At 34.4% G+C, this 14,245-nt stretch overlaps 1 protein-coding gene across 2 annotated transcripts in view; it reads right to left on the bottom strand.

The window, feature by feature from the left end:
* Nucleotides 1–14,245, bottom strand: part of LOC141447503 (uncharacterized) — a 385,726-nt gene that overhangs the window by 267,932 nt on the left and 103,549 nt on the right. The window lies entirely within an intron of this gene.

Genomic DNA, 14,245 nt, shown 5'->3' on the forward strand with positions numbered 1-14,245 from the left:
TCAGGAACAACGGGATTATCTAATAAATTATATGGAGAGCAGGACATCTAAGAGAGAAAACAACCGCGATTGCTGGTAGAACCAATTTAAAAATCAGAACCTGCCAATATGTAAATTAATTTAATAATGGTTAATATTAAAAAACAAAAGAATGACCACACTAATAAACATGCAGGAATATTGAATATTTAATTGACTGTTCAGGGATTTAATAAACATTATGTTTGCTTCATTATTCTGTGTGAGTACTAAGGACTAGTAGAAAATTAAGGAAGTAACTCCTCTCGCCCTTCATTCCCTTCAGGAATTTAATAACAGGTTGAACTAAGGACGTGTTTTGGTGTGCCCAGTTTGGTTAGGGAGGTTTGGTCTTTCAAGAAAGGGAACCCCAATGAACCGTTAAACCTTTCATATACTAAAAGACCTTTTTTTTTTCTTCAGCGTGTCTTTCAATAGTAGGAGAGGTGTGTGTGCTGGTTAGAGGGGAGAATGTTGAAGGAAGGAAGCCGGATTTCGCTTTCACCCAAGTTCCTATTCTGGGATGATATACAGAAAATTAGTGATAACCTACTTCCTGACTTATTTACAACTAGCGGATTGCGCAATTTACACAGATTAAGAGGGCAAAGAGGTTTAATGTTCTGCATTATTATCATTATCAAAATGGAAGACAAACAAAAATATTTTTACCAAGAACAAAGAAGGAGTGTGAGAGCTGTTAGGGTTATACTGACCTAAGTCAATGTAAGGAGCATAGCAAATCAATATAGGGGTGGTGGTTGTAACAAACTGGGAGGAATGCGACTGTTTCTGCGCTGATGGTCTCCTAACTTCACTCAGGAGCTAACAACTGGCAGGACTTTCTCTCTCCTGCAGAACATTTCTCTCTAGAACGGGCAAATGTCCAGTTTTATCATAACAGGACTACAACAACTTGTTCTATTTTAGTTTCTCTTTTTGTTTCAGAACGTTCATGACAATTCCAAGAGTCGCCAAATGGGCCTGTTGGGAACTGTAACGAATCTCAGCTAACGGAAAAGAGAATAAAGTAAAAGAACTGGGAAAACTTAGGCCCGTTTGTTCATCGTAGATGAAATAACAAATCTGAACATTAACTACAAGGTATTCATTTCAACAAATAAGATGGCTATTTCTTGGTTTCCTGGCCCTTTTCGAGTTCGGTTTTTCCATTGTTATATAAGCCGTTTACTGCACAATTCGATTAACTCTACTAAAATTGGAGAAATGCGATGAAATAATGTACATTGTTTTATAAATTTCCCTTTGTAATATAAATTCTAATAAATTTACTGTTATCATTTAGCGCCAGCTACTGAATTTGAGTTGAATTATTGCAACAATTTACAATAGAGCACGGAGTTAATCAAAATGGCTTCTGAAATGAATTATTTATTATTCAATGGTTCAACAAGTTTTGTTGTTTAATGGTTTTAATCTTTATTATGGGAAATTTATTATAAACATGAAAAGCTAGACTGAACCAAGTGCTTTGACACCTAAATTTAAGATATTTCAAAAAGTGGAATTGATCGATTCGTGCAGTGAACGGCTCGTACAATATTACAGTGAATACTGCATACACACAACAGTGTAAAAATACACACCTCATGTTCGTCAAGCGGAGAAAGGATGAAGTGATAAGAATTACAACCATCCAACATTACGAGTTGAAAGAATTTGTGAGTTAAAACTTTAAAACAAATTACAGGCGAACAAAAACAGAATATTTTGAAAGCTTCAAGGCAACAAAATAATATAAATGAATTACTATTTAATGTACAGAAAACAATTTGCAACAAATTACAATAGCATACTTGAAGTTAAAGAGTTAACTACAATTTTTCCCTCTTTACAACAACAGTTTTATAACCTGTCTTTTTAGTAAGTTTAATGTCGGTGCTGGTCCATAAATATTTGATTTAGGTTTACTATTGGCAAAGAACCAATTTCTAATAATAGTGATAAAATTATTCAGACATCGAATGTAACAGTAATAAAAACAAAGTAAAAGTTACATTAACAAAGATGCATAAACTATTAAGATGAAGCGAATAAGTTTTAATAATAAAGATGCAGCTGTAATAGGTAATAAAAATTTACTTATGTATAATGAATAACATAAATAGTTTAAATGAATCTTCAGAGAGAAATAAGATAAACTCTAAACTGAATACCTATATCCGTTAGCTTCAAATCCTAGCATTTTAGTGCCACTATTTATTTTGAAGTTTTCAAATCACTACTTTTACTTCGCTTACATAATAGTGCAGATTTGCAATATTCTGAAATATCCTATTGATGTCCCCTGAGTCTGTAACGTTTTTCTGAGTTAGAAAAAGAGGTTTTTTACAAATTATCCCTCTCTCTTTTACAGTGCTCATGTTGTCTGTATGCCGATGCCGTAAAAACAAGTTTCGACATGACTGGACAAATGGAAAGACCAATTTACTCAATATTATTTAGATCTTTAAAAAAAAAAAAAATCGCTATTTAAATTTAAAACCTGGTACCTGGTATAGTAATTGTATTTATGTGGGACCATAACTTTTGTTGCAATACTTTTCGAGGGAAATTCGATAAATCGCACTTTTGGGGAAGTAAAGGATTAGTTAGGCATTGCTCTAAAGTGCTACAGTTGTATATTGTGTTGTCTTGCCACCTGTATAATTTTTTTGAGAAGAACATATGGGACAGAAATTCCAAATTAGAAGTGAACTAGTTCAAATCCTCGATACATTCCCGTAATACTAGATCTCGTTCCTCTGATCTCTACATTCCGTCACATAGTACTTCATCTTTCGACAAATCCTTCCTAATTCGCGCTACCTCTCTCTAGAACTTCTTACCTTCATCTGTCTTTAAATCCCTTTTGTTTAATCATCTCCTTACCACTCAGCTTCCACCGAAATAATAATTGAATGCATTTATTTCCTTGATTTTAATTCTTATTTTTGTAAATACTTGCTTACTTTTTGTATATAAATATCTAAAATACAGGCCAAACCAATAGGGCCTCCGATTTTACATGTTTTTATACTTAGGGGACAATAGTCCCAGATTAATAAATTTATTTTCTTTCTTTCTTTCAAACCGGCTTATCGGAAATGCGACTTACTGGATAGATTTTTCTGTGTTTTCAGATTTTCTCTAAAACGATTTTATTTAAACTTTGTGATGGTAGTGATTACAACATAATCAAAATGTTTCCCTGAAAAAATTCCATTCAGGGCACTTCTTGAAAAATGGGAAGATAGGATTCACTTTAAAAAGCCATTTTTCTGTAATGTACGGTTCTTTATTCTGTTAATGGAGGTTAAATATGTAGCTAAAATCTATCTATATAACATACACAGCGATTAATTAACTTAATTTTCATCATTTTTCAAGAAAAATTCGTTTTAAAGGAGTTCTTAGTTAAGGGTTTGGCGATAGGTTTTGGGTAAGGGTTAGATTTCAGTGTAATGTAGGGTTACTAGCTGTTCAGTGTTGGTAAGGAAAATATATGATTCAAATGTTAGGGGGTTCGAGTAAGCTGGTCGTAGGAGGGCGCACTCCAAAATTTTTCGATTTACTATTCTCTCACAATTATTAGAACTATAGTTTGTTAAATTTATCTAATGTTAGCCCCATTCTCATCTAATACCTCACAACTGCGCTAAGTAGTTAAGAATTATCAAAAATAAGAAGTGCTTACTGCCATCTTGTTATAAGAACACAAAGAAGTAAACTAATGCCTATTTTTTCAGGCGGGCTTTACGTCCAACAATTAGGTATCGCGGACGGAGGCGACCAGCACATATACTGCACTGCAAATATTCTCATATTAAACATTAAATAAAATCCAAAGCCTAGACCAGGAAATCGAACTCAGTATCACCACAATACATATTAGCTTTGCGGGCCTCATCTGCTCAGCTACCGCGTAATGTAATGAAAGTAATGTCATCACAACCGTTCGTAATGTAGAATATATATTTTGGCTTGAAAATTTTTCGCCCAATTTTGGTACTGTTTTCTCGTTTTTTTTTTTTTTGAGTTCCTTTTTTGATTAGAGGAAAAACATTAACTACTAATTTCCTTTTTCTCCAATATCACGGGAAATTCATTCAGTTTTTTCTGGGCTTAGAAGTTAGATTGCTGAAGAGAGAATACATTCGCTGAAGAAAAAATGGCGAGAAAGCTGTTAACAGTATTGTTAATACAGTGAAATAATATCATGGAATTTACTGTTTGATATTTACGGAAAACTACGTATTAATATCTTATATAATGACAACATGGCTCCTTCAAATAGCCGTGTCTTTGATGTTAGTACTCATCAAAATAACTAAATGTTCGTCATAAATTATACCTCAAAGAGATTTAGAAGATCATTAAAAAATAAAATAAAAATACATACCAATTTAAAATTAATAAACAAAAATTAATTGTCAACTTGAAGGGTGAAGAGAAAAGGAAGGTTTCACTAGTAATTATGGTTGATTTAATACTAGACATAAGTTAACTTTGTGGCATTTTAAATTGGGCGAGAATGTACACACACACACAGCACTCGTCAGTGGGACAGAGCCCAATGTGTTGTAAAATCAGAAGGATATGGTCAGGTGTCGCACTGGTGGTTACTAATGAGACTGGGACGGATGCCAAAAGCACGATTCGCTGGTGGTCCTCTAAATCCTTCATCCAGATCAACTCGGTGGAAAAGACCACCATCTACCACATAATTAAATAAAATATATATACATATATAGACGCTTCATTATTGGACACAAATATTCTAGAAGAAGAAGAAGAAGAAGAAGAAGAAGAGTAGTTCTGAGCTGATGATGAAAGAAGACAGCAAGGGACGCCCAAAATTAACGTGAAACTAATGTTACCACAGTTGACATGATGGCTTGACAAAAATAATGTTGCCAAAAAAAAAAAAAAGAAATATATATAAAGATTTATTAACCCGATATAAATAATCTAAATTCAGAGATGTCATTTTAAAAAAGTAGGTATGTAAATATATTCTTGTTTTAAAGAATAAATAAATAAAGTCAATATAACGAGAAAGCTAGAAAAACAGGTGATTTAGATCCTAGAACATAACCTACACTAGATAATAAATTCAAGAGATGATGTCAAAGTTTACTTTTTTATCCATGCATAAAAAACTGATGAGCCAGCCAGATGACAAGTACACGGCTTAAAAAAATAAAAAAGTAAGCAATTTACTTTTATTTTACTCTGTTTATAAAAATATTTAGAACTTCCGTTTTCTTCTTATTAAGATTAAATTTTCCAACATATTTATTATAATATTTCTTGTACTGAAATAAGCTGCAACTCAAGTTTTAATTTTTTTTTTTAATGATTTAAGGCGCGTCAACATCTAAGGTTATTGGCGCCCGGAGCTTTTTTCAGTGCACTGCCGACAGTGTTCTCTCGTTACAGACAACACTGTTCATCACCGGACAGTGAGCTGTAAGAAGCTCCTAGGAAGAGAAAATCTAAGGGTCAGCAGCTGGATTCGAACCCGGGACCTCCGCGTGGGAGTCCAGTACGCTAAACGCATAGCTAATCTCTTCCCTAACATTTTATTATTATTATTAATATTTTACTAAAATAAGTTAAAACATTTTTGATTTGATCACTAAAAACAGTGATACAGGGTGCACCAATAATAAGGTGTTACTGTTCTTATAACTTATTTGCACCAATTTTCGGGTACAATGGCTTTATTTTTATTTTTTAAATTAATTCAAGAACCGTCAACAACATCTGAGGTAGAACTTTGGTGCCGGAGTCATGTTCAACGGTTGACGGCCGACTTTGAGAAGTGTTCTCTCGTTACAGACTTAATAGTGAGCCATAAGAGGCTCCTTAGAAAGAGAAAAATCTAAAGGCCAGCAGCTTGGATTAGTTTAATAAACACGGCTTTTTATTCACATCCGCTCTTCTGTACTTGGTCACACACAGGAAGTATCGGGTACAATTTTCAATTTCCTGTTTTCACCTTCACCCGGATTATCCGTTTTTGGGGTTCCTTGAGCCTTCAAAAAAAAAAAAAATTGTACAAATAGGTCTGTGGAATGCGATGATACCAATACTAATACAGAAAAGAAAAACCGCAGTAAGTTCAAAATTTGACATCTGATTTAGGTGTCTAGAGAAACCATTTATTTTTTGTTTTTCAAGTTCGGGTTATTTCTCAAATTTTCTAAAATGGGATTAGAGGAAGTCGTGTGAGAATTTACATGAAAATGAATTTTTAATTTTTTGTTGAATATAGATAATATTGGAGATTATAGTAATGGAATAATGTTAACCATTAAGTCGTGATACCATTTTAGAGCTCTAAATTTAACATGCAATAGTTTTAAATTTTCGAATAACTATTTCTAAGCATCATTTTGCTTTTTTTTAAAGCAATTTACAGCCAAATCCTCAAGATATTCTTTGATTAATGTGCATTAAATTCTATGTATGCTTTTTTTTTGTTTTTGTTTACTTCTGTTTGAGGAGATGGCTGCACCAAAAGCTCCTCTGACATTCCTCTTCCGCTTGCATTCGCTTAAACTTAACATTAAGTAAAACATCTGATGCTCACACTCTTACGACTATAATTACATGCGGACGAGGACCGCAAAGTTAATATGTATTGGTTAGTGGGTTCGATTCCTGGTATAGGTCTTCTTTTTCTTTTCTTTTTAATGGTTAATAAAAGAAATTTAAATTTAAGAAAGAAATTTAGGAAGTATGTTTGCTATCAGCTTCCGTCTAATTTGCTGGCTGGAGTAAAGCCGCCTCAATAAATAGGCATTACTTTACTTTACATTTTTTACGTAATAGGTACATTTTACCACCTCTCTCTCTAAAGGGTTCAAAACTAATTTCCCCCCCCCCCCCAAAAAAACGCATTCAAATAAATACTTTTGATCTGAATACAAAGTTTAGAGGAAATTTATGAGATATTTTCGAAAACATTCTCAGAAAATTGGGAAATCTATTCAGTAACAAAATTGCGGTATTTTTGGGATTTTCCACGAATTCGGTGTTGACTAATTATTTATGAAAAAAGATATCATTGTGCTCTTGGTTTCCAAATACATTCCTTCCTAAGACGTCATATCATCTACATCTGTTCCAAAGGCAGAGTGTCCAACTGTCGTTGGGTTCAGCTTTTGGGTTATACCCTTTATGTCCGACTAAGTATACTATTAATTATAGTCCTTTTTCTTTGGAATGGATCTAAATTTTGAAGTCAGTAGGTTAGTCATGATTGATAATTTAGGTTAGCACTTTATGTATGGTTTGAGGACACTGGATTCCGGCAAGTTTACCAAAGAAGTGACCCAGTGTCCACAGATGCCAAGCGGGGGCATTGATCTTATACGTATAAATAAAACTCCTACACTGGAAATAAATGGTTCACAACTAAACTCAATTTAGTACATTAAAAAAATACGACTATAAAGTAGAACGTCACTGGGATAGCGATAACAAACGGAAAAAGTTTTAGCGAGGATAAGTTGGAGAGAGAAAGAAAATAAGATAAATAGAACTATCAAAAGATAAAGAGAGAAGGTTTGTTAGCAAACACTGCCGGAACTAAGAACAACTAGCGTTTAGTTACCAAGTTAAAAAAGTTTATAGCGATAAGGCCTGATGACCCGCATCTCGGTACGTACAACTTAAACCCTCTCAACAGTCGGCCGCCTGTCTATTTACCAACTAACTGCATTGTTTATAACCACCACCGCCTCCACCGTCCTTCAAATTTGTATTTACCTTTAGAGGCCCCATTTGCGAACATACGTATATTGCACGAGTCACACATAAACACAGAATAAGAAATCGATTTATGGGGCACTGCCAAGCGGTTCCAAACCTTACAATCAAAAAGCCACAGCACAATTGTCAGTATTCCGATCAATGTATCCAACTGAACCACTCATAATGCCCTCAATATTTCTTCCATGACCTACACAACCTTAATCCGCTGCAAAAGGAACTCCTCAACACTTTAACTGCACTTCAGAATCCTTCATTCTGTTGCTTCTCTCCTCGAACCCAATTCCTGACGATCCTCCTAGACGTCTTAAACGCTAATGGCGATGTCATTTGCTCAAATATGCATACCTGGTTAATTAAATCTCTTATGCAGAATACTAGCATTGGGTAGTTTCTCTCCACATTTACTAATATTGTACAGAACATCTGGGTAACTAATAGCAAAATTTTTCCGTTATACCAATAATATGAACGTCCTAATTTTATTATAAAGGAAATTAGAATAATTAATAACTTCCATTCTAATCGCATTTTAGCAATCCTGAAATTCAAGGAAGAAATTATTTCAAGATTTCACCACATACTCAATGATGACTGAATTATATTTGTACATAACCGGTCAAAATACAATCTATTTTCTCCTACCAGGACTGCTTTTAGAGGAAAGATCTCCACGGAGTCTGATTTTAATAACGAAATTCAGTCAGTCAACATGGTATAACTTATAAAAGGACAGAATAAATAAAGGGGGACCGAGCAAAACAGGCGATTGGCTACCCAAACAGATCTATTGCATACAGTATGAACTAGTTGGAGCGAAACTCAACCAAGCGTTCCAATATTCAACCATTCCAAATAATACAATAAAAAATCCTCCGCTAAATAGTCGAAAGTTGTATTCTATGTTTCTAACCCTTCAATCAATAACGTTCACAGCATTCCGTTTGTCTGTTCTTAATGTAGCCCAATTCCAGTTTGTTACTCCAAATGCCTACTCAATCCAGTCTATCCAATTCCTACCTTTTAAAATCCATCCCGGAAATACTCGCTGAAATTTCAAACAGCTATAGCACCGTGACTTGCATCGTAATTCAGTAGACAGCTACTATCCTTCAATTGATTAAATTAATGAGAAAACTTAACATAATTTTTACCACTGTGTAAATCAGGGGTCCCCAAACTTTTTACACAGGGGCCAGATCACTGTCCCTCAGACCGTTGGGGGGCCGGACTATAAAACAAACTATTTTAGAGTAAAAAAAACAAAACGGGAACAAATAGAATATTTCAAATAAAGAACAAGTAAATTTAAATCAACAAACTGCCCAGTATTTCTGTGGGAACTATGGATCACCTGCTTTTTGGCTAATGAGATGGTCAATGTCCGGTTTAGTTATAGTGCTTTGCCTTTCTTCCTACTTCTGCTGTTATTTTACACTACTTTCGGAGCCGTGACGCGTGCATCCCGCGTCATCGGAAGTAGTACTGTACATGAGCGATGCAGCGCTTTGCGGCACCGCCACATATACAGCTCCTCTACTGACCACCAATAAAAGAGATGCCCCTTCCGGAAGTGCGGCGGGGGCCGGATAAATGTCTTTAGGGGGCCGCATGTGGCCCGCGGGCCGTAGTTTGGGGACCCCTGGTGTAAATAGTGAAAAAAGAGATTTAATCCTTTCACCGAGAACGTTACTAATAAAGAAACCGAAGCGGAGGATTTTTCTGCTTTCTCTGAAGAGTTTAGAAATTTAAACTCACGTGAACTCTAAAACATTTGGTCAAAAAATTTAGTTGGATTGAAACACATATACATGAAGACTAAGACCTGATTAACCTATTAGTATTATTTCGAAAGTAATGGCATTTATACATATAGTGGGGCCCTAGAGAGAGATAGAGTGAATCTTTGTTGAAAGAGTAAAGAAAAATTATAAATTTTAAGATTTTAAATTAAAGCACGATCAAATTTTAGTTGACGCAGTGAGTATTACTAGCTGATGGCGGGTAATTTTAAGTATTGGGGAAGTTCTAGCTACATTACGGATTCTGCGGGTTATCTGAAGCTTTGCACTGTAGCTGAGCTTTTAATGATGGCAGATAAAACTGATCAGTCGGCCGTGTGTGTGAATGTGGGACGCAAGCTCTATTGGAAAAGAGAAAATTTAATTTGCGACCCAACGATTGCCAGCCATGGGTTCCACTAATAATTTGTAGATATCTCAAATGTGTGCTGGAAATATTTGAATATTTTATACGATCATTAATTTCTGCAATGTATTTCCATGTTGCTTTTTGAAAATAAGCTAATTTAATACAGCTTGGAAACGGAATATGAAATTTTTAATTTAAAAAAAATAAAAATAAAATCTCAGTTGTTTAATGGCTAATGAAGGCCAGCTACCACATGTGCACTGGGTAGTAGGCTTAGTGAAATGTTTTAATTGGAACTAATTAAACGGTAGTGTTTCTTTTGTGAATAAACATATAAAAGACCTTTTAGTCTTGTTTTCGTTTTCAAATTTACACAAATTACTCCAAATGAATTGTTAATTTACATCTTGAATCCTGGAAACAATGCGGAAAGATGAGTTTACATCCAATTTAGAAATTTAAATTTTTGGACTAACGTTTCTTTAAATATAATAATTAAATCTATTCTCTAAAAAACTGGTGAGTAACATTCACGAATTTCGCATTGTATAAAAAAAAAAAAATGATTTAATCTCTCCAAAACGCCTGAAATTAATATTTCCTTCCTGTTAAATAGCATCCGGATTTTTTAAAGCAATTTAAGAAGATACTTAACAAGAATTCCTGAGAGAAAGAAGCCCTGTGAAATACCTAAAATGTCTTTAGGCGAGAAGATAAAGGCGAAAAATTAAAGACGACCTTTGTCGGTGCGTTTGAGTGAAAAATCTAAAAAAAAAACTGACTAAAGAAATGCCTTTAAAAAGCATTTAGTGTAAGAGCTAAAGGTATGCGCTAGGCACTAAGTCGTAGAAGGCCACAGGCTGACAAAGGAAAAACAAATTTTTTTTTTATGACTGAGAATCTTTTGGAAAAATATGACTCTAGCTGAGGAATCGCTTCGTTAGATGAAATTCCCTTTAAACCTTCTTGATGTACTCAATCTAGAGAGAAAGCAATACCACTTACCGTCATCTCCAACCTTTAAAGAAAAACACTTGGGAAGACTGACAGCATATGAACGAGACCGAACCGGGAGTCGGTCAACGTCACGGCCATGACCTTCTTAATGATGTAGAGGTCGGTCCCAATTCTAGATTAGGTTTGGGTTCACTCAGTAAATATAGATTACCCGCAATTATATTTCTGGTAAAAAACTCAATACCAAAATTTTACTCTAGCACGATATCCCTTCATAATAGAGATTGTTTTTACCTCTAAAATGGAATCGAATTAGTAACTCATGATAAATAGCAGAACACAAATAACATCACTCTATTCTTCGACTAAAATGGAATTTAAACTAAACACAATAAGAAAGTAAAATATTAGATATTTTTATAAATAATGTTGGCTCTTAAATAAGTTAATAATTTAAATAAGATTATATATTTAAACAGAGAGGATGTCTAGTAACGGCAACTAAACTAGACTATTGGGCCCTATAGTCAAGTTCGTGTGCAATTTAAAATGTATGAGGTAATTTTGAAAACAATATATTTGTGGGTGGTGACATTTTATTATTCTTTATAGTTAAGCATTTACATAGTTAAGTGGGTCTTTATCAACAAAAGCTGGATCAAATTTAAATTTAGAAGTAATAATTTACCGCGAATGACAAGAAGATGGCAATGTTGACGTGGTTTAGTTTAGATGGAAAACAATGGATTTGACTTGTAAAAAGTTCTCCTGTTATAATAATAAAAAAATAATTTATTAAAAACAAGAACAAGAAAAAATAGACTGGGAGGGGCTTAAACAATCCGTGATGAAAGTGCAGCATTAGCACATAATAGGGAATAATTGATTAGCGTCCTTGAAGATTATTCTAGAGCCAGTTTTTCCTTATACCCTAAAGTGAAGCTAGTTTAGAAATTAAAGGAGTATAAAATGCTCTTATTATTTTTAAAGGAAAACAAAGGAAAATCTTTTTTAGTTTAGTAGAAACCTCATTAGTTGCAGATCTCTTTCCTTATGCAGAGCGCCAGCTCTTTGGCTCAACCCTTGGCCTGATTCTGGCAAGAAAGAGATCAAGATAAGTGGCAAGGATAATAAAGATATCTTAAGGTCCTAGAGAATTGGATCATTCTATGCGCTTCCTCGCTTCAAAGGATTTAATTTATTTTCTTTTAAATCTAATCTTAATTATTTTTCTAAGGGCAGAAGATATTAACTCAAATTTTGCTCACATTTGAATTTTAAGTAAACTTGCAAGTGGTTAGGGATAATACTTAAATTACTGACAATTTGAAAAGTTTTTGTAATAGCTCTGAGTTTGTTGTTTGCTATGGATGTCGACTAGCGCTGCCAGCTACAGGTTCTTTTATCACACGACTTATGGTTCTTTCTATCGTCTCTTTTGCAGGAAAAATCAGTAACAACTTTGCTATTGGAGGCACGCGAAGGCGCCTATACCCAGATGCGAAGACGCGAGATTTTTAGAGAAGGTTGCCCTTTCTTTAGGGTCTTTAGTTCGCAAGCCCCACCACCTCATCAAAGCTGGACATAAGGTGGGGGTCAAGGCCGGAAGGGCCAGGGCCATAAAGAAGGCAAAAATAAGAACACCGTGGACCAACCCTAAAGCAGGATATGCAGATGAAGAAAATACTATTGAAGATGAATAGAAAAGTAATTAAAGGATACAGAAAGGCGGTTGTTGCTCCTTTTTCTAGAAGTGCATTGTCTGGTAGCCTGGAAAGAAATTACATGAAACACAGCAAAGGCGAAGGCGGGAAAGATAATAGAACCGCCAAGAGATAGCTGTGTACGACTGACCAACTACTATATAATGCTACTGATTTCAAGGGAGTTCACAATTTTAGCTAATAATAAAGTATAAGGTAATATTTTGAGACTCATTATTTAGTTTAAAAGTTACCGCACCAGCTTAATGAAAATTACTGGTGAAAAGTGGCAAGTTACTGCTCCAAGTTGAGCTTCAGTAAATTGCTAACCTTGCCTTTCCATTTCCCTGGAGGAGCCCGAGTACCCCAAAACTCCTCCTCAACTCACTGCAGCGAAGATAAGACTAACTTCTCACCAGTTTACCCTTCTTTCACATTTTCATATTTCATTTTGAGCGGTGGAAAACAGCGTACATTATGATTTACAAAAGGCTTCTATCTGAATGTAATTTAAATATTTAGTGAGATAAACATGAATTCTGGTCCACCCAGAACCTAGGGTATGATTGTTTTTGGCCGTATCTATTAGAAGATCTAATTCTTAACTGGGTTCTGTGAGGTTTTGTACTGCACTTGGTGATTTTGTAAACTTACCAAGAAGATTCGTGCCTTTATTACTACGACCACCAAGCATCGCATTATTTAAATTGTAAAATTAGTTGAAAAAACATGACGTAACATTACATTAAGGAAACATTTTGAGCTACATCTAAATAATATAATGGGCAAATAGGAATTGATTGAAAAAATAGAAATAATTATTTGTAATGCTATTTTCTAATTAAAGCTTAGACCAATAGCGCCCAGAGCCTTTTTCAAGTGCATTGCCAGTTCTGGACACTGTTCTCTCATTAAGGAAGTCTATGCCCATCACTGCCTGTTTAAATTAGTTAATGATTGAACGTCCAACTACGAAATTAATTATATACTTAACTTTACAAATATTTTAAAAACATTTTTACAAATAGGTTCACGCTCAATTCGAATTGGGGATCTACAAATCCACACTCCAACGCACCCATTCATCATAGGACACAGGCTGTTATTAGTGCCAAGGAAGAGGAAATCCTAAGACAAGCAGCTAGATTCGAACCCGCGAACTCCATGTGGCGATACAGAACGCTAACACTGAAGCAATCCTTTCTCATCTAAATATTATTATTAATTACTTAAAATAAGCCAAAAGAGAATTAATTACCCCCAAAAAATGGACAAAAATATTGAGCGAACAATTTTTTTTATGTTTGTAAAGATAGAATATTATAAAAAAAATTAAAGGATTATTTTCTAAACTGTTTTAAAATAAATGTTTGCATTATGTGAATGAATGGCGGATTGTAATGATTCAGTCACAATAAACAAACAGGGCTATAAAATGAGATACATTCAGCGAGAACAAAGGCAGTTTTATAACATGTTTACTTTCAATTGATTAGGTGTCAACATGAGATATGATCAGCGGTGGCCGTACTCCAATCCGCTCATAAACACAATGCCCAGGTAATGTGTAATACTTTACTAAAAACGTTTTATGGGTTTATCTCTATGACTGATTCATATATATATTTAATTCA

This window comes from Rhodnius prolixus, unplaced genomic scaffold, assembly GCF_049639745.1.
Source record: "Rhodnius prolixus isolate KJV_2025 unplaced genomic scaffold, Rpr scaffold_1, whole genome shotgun sequence".
Taxonomy (NCBI): domain Eukaryota; kingdom Metazoa; phylum Arthropoda; class Insecta; order Hemiptera; family Reduviidae; genus Rhodnius; species Rhodnius prolixus.